A 7,488-nucleotide genomic window follows, 5' to 3' on the forward strand; every position below is an offset into this window, starting at 1 on the left:
GGTGCAAAAAATATTTCAGACGGTTAAGTTCTGCGCTGCAGGGATACAGCATTCTCCAGTGCTCCTGCGATACAAAGAGGCTTTTGTAGTACTAAGATACGGCACAAGTTCTGGGGCAGGGATAACGGAACATGTTCATAGTCCTCTCAATGGATATTTTCAGTATATCTGCAATACGGGTACATTCTGCAGCCTGGTGAAACGGTCATGTTGTGTAGTCTCGTTATACAGCCAAGTTCCGTCGCCTGGCGGAACGGTCATAATCCGTGGTCTTGCTTTAAGACCACGTTCCGTCGCCTGGTGACACAGCCAGGTTCTGTAGTTACGTTATACGGCCACGTTCTGTAGTCTGACGTAACAGTCATGTTCCGTAGTACCGTGACACGGCTATGTTCTCTAGTTTTCTGACATGGAACATTTTTCGTAGCTAGGGGTACGGAACAAGTTCTGCAGCAGCATGGCATGACCACGTTCCGTAGTCCTTTTAAATGGTTATGTTCTGTAGTGTACTGACATGGAATATTTTCCATGGTTTGGAGTACGGAACAAGTTCTGTAGTAGCATGGCACGGCCGCGTTACGTAGCTTCCTTGAGCGGCTATGTTCTGTGGTGTCCTGACACGGAACATTTGTCGCAGTTGAGAGTATGGGACAGGTTCAATTGTAGCATGACACGGCCATGTTCTGTCGCCCTCTTAAACAAACTATGTTCCGTGCATCTTTGATGCGAAACATGTTCCGTAGTCCTGCAATATGGTTAATGTCCCTTAATACGTACCACGGAACATATTGCGGCAACAAGGTTAGCACACACATGTCCCGTACTTTGACGGTGATTTTTTTACAGTGCACAAATAAATGCTAAAAACACTAAGTGCGAGTAAAAGGAAATTCGGTCATGTCTCCGGGGCGCGTAAACGCCACGAACAACGAGACAACTCAACCTATAACACTGATGCGCGCTATAACTGCAAACACGCACTGACATTCCGGCACTCGACAACAAGAACAAAAGGAATAAGGACTGGCAAACAGCACGGGCAATTTTGCTGTCAACAAAACTAAAACGTTAAGAAAGTTTGCATTGTCACTATGCGCACGCCCGCAAATGTCCTCCTTGATGGCGTTCAAGAATGTTCGGCTGTGCTTTCGCTCACTTGCGGTGCACAGAAAGTTCGATTCGGTGGGCGGATCGATCAATTCGGTTCACAAATCGAGCACCCAAGGCATCTCGTCGCGCACTACCACGGCACACACACACACACACCACCAAGGAAAAAGGACGGGTGAACGGGAACGTTCACGTCCGTCGTGGCGGTGTTAAGGCTGGGAGGCAATTCAATAGTGGCCCCCCAAGCAACATTATGAAAACAGGGTAGTGCATTCGCGTATTTCAAAACCCTCTGCAACTGGCCCCGACCGTGGAGCGTTGCAATGTCAACGCAAGTCTCGACAATTTAGCCCCATGAGGCGAACACAGCTTCGGGGAAGACGGAGTGGTATCGCAAAATGCGACTTCGTTTCCTGTCCCATAGGCCAAGTGGCCATGCCTCTCCAATGCCCCAACGTAAGGCAATGCTGCGCGCTGGCAGCGTGAGCGCAGGGTTGATGCTGGAGCGGGACGGCGGCCCGCGAACGCGACGACCTTCTCGGGATCATTCTTTCCCTTACGCACAGACTGCCCCACATCAACAACCTCACAAACATCTGTTATTACCAAAAACCGCTCGTGCGCGCTATGTGCATTCTGAGTGGCGACCTGACCAAAACAGTTTTTCGTCTGTCCCAGTACGCATTCATCCTGGCACAACTCAGAACTCGGGCCTGTGACGCACTGACAGGTCGCAGAACTTAGTGCGTCAACCCGTCCAGCGTGGCTCGCGACTAAATCTCGGAAATGGCCGCAACCAACACTACAGCTACGAAGCTCTATCTCAGACACCGGTTTCGCAAAATCGCCGATTGCGTCTCGTTCCTCTGTTCCAACTGTAGCTGCCTCCTCACATGATTTTTCCGTCTCCTTCGCAGCCTCCTCGGGAGCTCTCATTCTTGGTTTCGCCGACTCCACGCATGCGTTTTCGTGTTCTCCATCGGCCTCCTTGGTTACACTCTCTCCATCAAGACTACCAAACCCACGCAACATCTCCGTATCGTTCCTACCCTCTCCAAACATTCTGAGCTCCACATCCTCCGTCTTCTCGCGTTCTCTCTCACTTCCTCTTCCATTTTCTACATGTTCAACCCAGTCTACCTTTACAGCTCCCTTATCCGCCTGTAACTCCTGCTTTTCCTCAGCCTGATCGTCAACTCCGTCTCTTTTTCGCTCCGTCTCGTCACATGCTTTCTCGTCTTCTATCTCTTTTCTCTTCTGGCCGAGCTCCTGAACGCCCGACACGTAGTTCGCTTTCTCGTGCAACTTTCGAGCATAATTGGGAGCGCGGCGGGCCCCAAGACTTTCCTGCGCGCCTCCAGTCTCCTCCGGTCCACCGATTAGAATTTGGGTACTGCCCATGCCAGCAGGTTCAGCATGCATTAGCGCAGTGTCCAGTGCAAAAGCAGCTGGCGGCCCTACACCCGCGACGACGGGGCTACCCCTTGACTCTGCTCCCATAACGTACGCGCTCGCTGGGATGCTCCGCGTGCTCTCTTCTCTTTCCATGCAGCTGGTCACGGCCGAGCCACTCGCTTCCTGTGCGCAGCCACGGCCGCTTTTCTCGTTCTCGCGCGGCTTCAAATGGAAAAAACGGGCTGCCCCCATTCAACTTTGCTGTCAGTCCATAACTTGGCCTGTTCGAAGGTTTGTGTCTCATGCGCTGCAGCTCCATACTGAAATTTCGCCCGCGAGGCTGCTCGTCATATTGAAGCATTGCTTCATTACACCGCTCTACGGTATAACCGGACGCGCTTACCTCGTCGCTTCTCATCCCAATGTCCGTCTCCACGCGTTCGACACCGGCGGAAATGCTACCCTCGTGTAGGGAGTCGCGGCTGCTTATTTTGTCATAGCAATGTTCAACTTCCAAACATTGGCCGGAACCATTACACTTCGCTGTCGCCATACAACTGGCTGGATCTGTGCCCCATTGTTTCTGCTCGCGGGTGTCCGAGCGCAAGGGCGTCTGCCTTCTCCGCTCCAGCTCCAACTCATACCTTCGGAGCCGCTCTTCAGATTCGAGCTTCAGTTTTTGCATGCGCTCCTTCGATTCTCGCGCCTCTCTTCTCTCTCTCTCCTCCGCCTCTCGCGCTCTTTCCTCCGCTTCGCGCGCTTCTTTTCCCTCTCGCTCCTCCGCTTTGCGCGCTGCTTTTCTCTGCCGTTTTTGAAACTCCAATTCCATTCTTCTAATAACTATTGTTTCCGACTCCGCTTGGACCACCCCTTCTGCCGCTGTTCCTCCTTGAGGTGGCGCCTCATGCGTCTGACCATTTCCGTCTCCACCTTCCGCCATGTTCGCCAGCATGCTCCGCATGACTACCATGCAACCCCAGACTCCGCCTACACCGCCACAACGAAGCGCAAGAAATCCCACTCACCCGCACCTTCGGTGGTCGGCTGCCGCGTCGTTGGCCCCGTGCGCTGGCTTGGCTCTGCCGCTCCACTCCGCGCGGAGCTCGGCTGCTGCCGATGAGGGCGGTGTTACGACTCACTGGCGCCCTGTTTGCGTGGGTCATTCGCCCGCCGGTCAACCACCCCACCGCTTGTCGACGGAAACGAAAAGAGGCCGACAAGACGTGGCGGCGGCCACTGATTGACAGCGACTTTTGAGCGGTGTTGAGTGTTGTTGCCCCAAAGAGATTAAGGAGCCGCTGCTCTTCCCCCTGCCTAAGCAACTGAACGCGTGTGCGCGTGAAAGCCCAGACGGCTACGACCGGACAATGGGACCCCAGTGGCGGCGGGGGCACAGCGAAGAAGGCAGTGGCAGTGGCAAGCCATTAACTCTTCCCGGAGTGATTCCACGAACCTTGATAATCTGTGTGGTTAAGCTCCCTGAGAAGTACGTGCGAGAAGAACCCCGCTGTGGGAACGCAGCGCGCGGCTGACACCAAAAGGATACGCTGCGCCCGCGCGTCTTCCGTTCTTCTCCTCTCCTACAGGCTCCTGACGAGTGGCAAGGGTGTGTGTGTGTGTGTGCTATGCATCTGTCGACATACATGAAAGGAGTGTCCCTACCCGAGGGCGGTGCTTCACAGCGAGGAACTTACGCATCACCATTGGTCCGCATTGTTTTGTATGGGGATTCCAAACCTGGGGAACTAGGGATCGGGGGTCAACAAAAAGGGCGTGCTGCGGCCCGGCAAACGCTGTCTTCATCTCGACAACTCTCTGTAAAAATGTAAATAAACCCGTTGAATTTGCTCTAAGCTCTCCCCTTGTCCTGGCTCGACGGAGCGACGGCGACCGGCCCCGCTACCCGCAGACTGCGGTCGCTACAAGACGCTACAACTGGATGGCAAGCGGTTGGATCTGAGCCTGGAGGACGGAGAATGAACAACACGCCGAGATCATAGAAACTGACAGCTGTGAACTGGTGAGTGCTGGCTTTGGCTTTTTGGTTGCCAGGCTGATAAGATAGAAGTGCAATCTTTTCGCTGGTAGAGGCTACCACACAAGCAGTTGTTTCCAGAACTTCTGGGTAGAGAGTGAGCCGCACCACACTAGTTCTCTGTCATGGATTGGAAGCGTTTGTTTAAGAATCAGCTGCTGATTCTGGGGGAGGAGCTAGGAGCAGAAGTAGATTCGGGGATGAAGAAAGATGCAATTGTTCACGCTACGGAGGGCTTGAATCTGAGCAGTGAAGATATTACAGAAACGTGGAAACAGATTCAAAAGCAACAGGAACAGGAGCGCGAGAACAAGCGTGAGCAACAGGAGTGCCAGCTAAAGCAAAAAGAACTGGAAGTAGAACGGCTGCGCCTGGAGGTGGAAGTGAGGAAGATGGCTGAGGTTCAAGGAGTAGAGGTAGCAGGAAGACAAAATCTTTGTGATTTATCTAAGCTAATGCAACCCTTCAAAGTAGGGCAAGATGTGGGCCTCTTTCTTGTGAACTTCGAGAGAACCTGTGAAAAAGCGAAGCTTGGCCGTAGCACATGGGCTCAAAGTTTGTTAAGTTTGCTGCCATGTGAAGCAGCGGATGTGATCGCGCGGCTTCCGGTGGAGGATGTGGACAATTATGACAAGGTGAAGGATAGCCTTCTAAAGAGGTTCCCACTTTCGTAAGATGCGTTCCGGCAGGGGTTTCGCAATCTGACAAAGAAGCAGGGCAGCAGGTATTCTGAGTTTGCCTACGAGTTCAAGGTCAACTTAGTAGAATAGATGAAGGGAGCCAGCGCTTTTGGGAACTTCAAAAATGCTCTTGAAGTAGTGGCTCTGGAACAGTTTTTTCTAAGCTTTCCGAGCCAATGAAGCTCTGGATCCAAGATAGGGCCAGAGTAGTAACAGTACAGGCAGCTGCCGACTAGGCTGATGAGTACGCGTCATGCCGGGGAGAAAGGGACGAGGTTCCTCCAGCAAAAGCGGGAGATAAAGGAAAACCTTGGACGGCGAAGCAGGGGGCTTGCGCAGGTATGACGGCACAGAAAAAGGCGGACTTCGCTGCAAGTAGTCAAAGATCACAAAACAAACATGACGGAAAGGCTCCGGAGAGTTCTTCCAAAAAGAGTCTTTTTGACGCTCGGCAACCACCTACCTGCTACAAATGCAAGGAGGTAGGTCATGTTGGTCATATTGCCGTAGGCTGTCGTAGGCCCAGGCCAGCCCTTTCGTATACTTGTGACTCTGCCACTAGCGAGGAGCTTCTTAGTCCGTACCTTTTTAACCTAAGAGTGAACGGAAAGCCATGCCGCGTCTTACAAGACAGTGGGGCAACCATTGATCTGTTGCACCCTGACTATGTGGCACAAGCAGACTACAACGGCAAGTGCGCATGGATTAAACCGGTTTTGCAAGAGGGAAGCATTTGTCTCCCTGTAGCTCGAGTAGTCATCACTGGGCCGTTCGGCGAAATAGAGACGGAAGCGGCGGTGTCAGACAAGCTGCCCTCGCAGTACTCCTACTTGTTCTCGAATCAGACCGACCGTCTGCTTAGAGAACAAGGTAAAAGTTTTCAGGACGGAACCGTCCAAGCCTTGACTAGAGCTAAAGCACGCACGCTCGCAGCCGAACTAGAGCGGAAAGAACCGAGTTTCACCTGAAGTACAGCAACACCAGCTGGAGTCAGCACAGCGGAGTCTAATATCCCGTCGCCTACTGAAAAAAAGAGAGAGGGCTCAGAGGAGGAGACTAGCGCTGATATAGGTGAAGGGGAATCGGAAGAGGGGCTGCTCGTGTTGCCTGTATCAAAATCACTAGGCAATGTACAGGGGAAAGTGACAGGAGACGAGCTCATCAAGCAGCAGAAAAGCGATCCCAGCCTCAAGGAGATTTGGAACACCGTCAGGGAAGGGGTGGAGAGGACGAATGTCAGTTTTCCCGTCAAAAATGGCATCTTGTACCGCCACTACTGGGATGCAAAAGGTCGCACGTTTGACCAGATTGTAGTTCCGACTAAGCATCGGCATGACATCGTTGATCTCTGTCACGGAGTTGGTTGGTCGGGACATTTATGAGCTCGGAAGACCAAAGATAGGCTCCTAACGGAGTTTTATTGGCCAGGATGCTTCAAAGAACTTGCGAACCAAGTAAGAGCGTGTGACACTTGTCAGAGAGTGGGAAAACCGCATGAGAAGGGAAAGGCGCCACTTAAGCTTGTTCCGCTCATTCTCCAGGTACGCGTCTATTTTGTCGCTCAGCATGGATGCGCCAGACTGCACTGCAAGCACTAAAAAATTCATGTTTGTACTTTAAGATATGTACAGAGCAGTAAAACATCCTAAGATGACTCGACACCTATACAGGTAAGAAATGTATACGTAGTCAACTCCTTTTCTGTAGGTTCCCTCCATAAGTTCAACTTTTTTCTCACCAGATTCATCAGCTGTGGCTGAGGTATTCATCGCAATGTCGTCCAAGTTGACAAAGCAGGCACCAATAAAAGTATTCTCACAGTTATTCCAGTTACAAATCGAAACACTCGCAGCTTCGTATCGTCAGTCTAAAACTGGCACTTACCCACGTCGTCTAGAGCAGGACCTGAAGTCACTACGTCTACAGTGCCCCCCAGTAGCGGCGTAGATTCACCAGGAAAGGCACTCCAATGTTGCAGGCTTTCTGCGTGGCTGGTGGTTACTTTTTTTTTTTAATTGCGAAAGTTTGCTCTGCAGCATAAAACGGTGGAGGCGAGTGTGTTTAAATGTACATAAACAGGAAGTTTTCCCTAAGAAAGTCTAAAAGGCTCCGGTGATACGGCCCAAAGAGCCAGCGTCTGTAGTCGGGAGGTCGGCCTGGGTTGAGTCCCACACTATGTAGTACTTGCTGTCGGGAACGTTCGAGGCCACGGCAAGTCCACAGAAGATGGTGAATGTCTGCGGTCGATGCCGACGTGGTGCAAAATGG

The sequence above is a fragment of the Haemaphysalis longicornis genome, unplaced genomic scaffold (assembly GCF_048455015.1).
Source record: "Haemaphysalis longicornis isolate Haplotype H1 unplaced genomic scaffold, Haemaphysalis longicornis Haplotype H1 scaffold_2, whole genome shotgun sequence".
Classification (NCBI taxonomy): Eukaryota; Metazoa; Arthropoda; class Arachnida; order Ixodida; family Ixodidae; genus Haemaphysalis; species Haemaphysalis longicornis.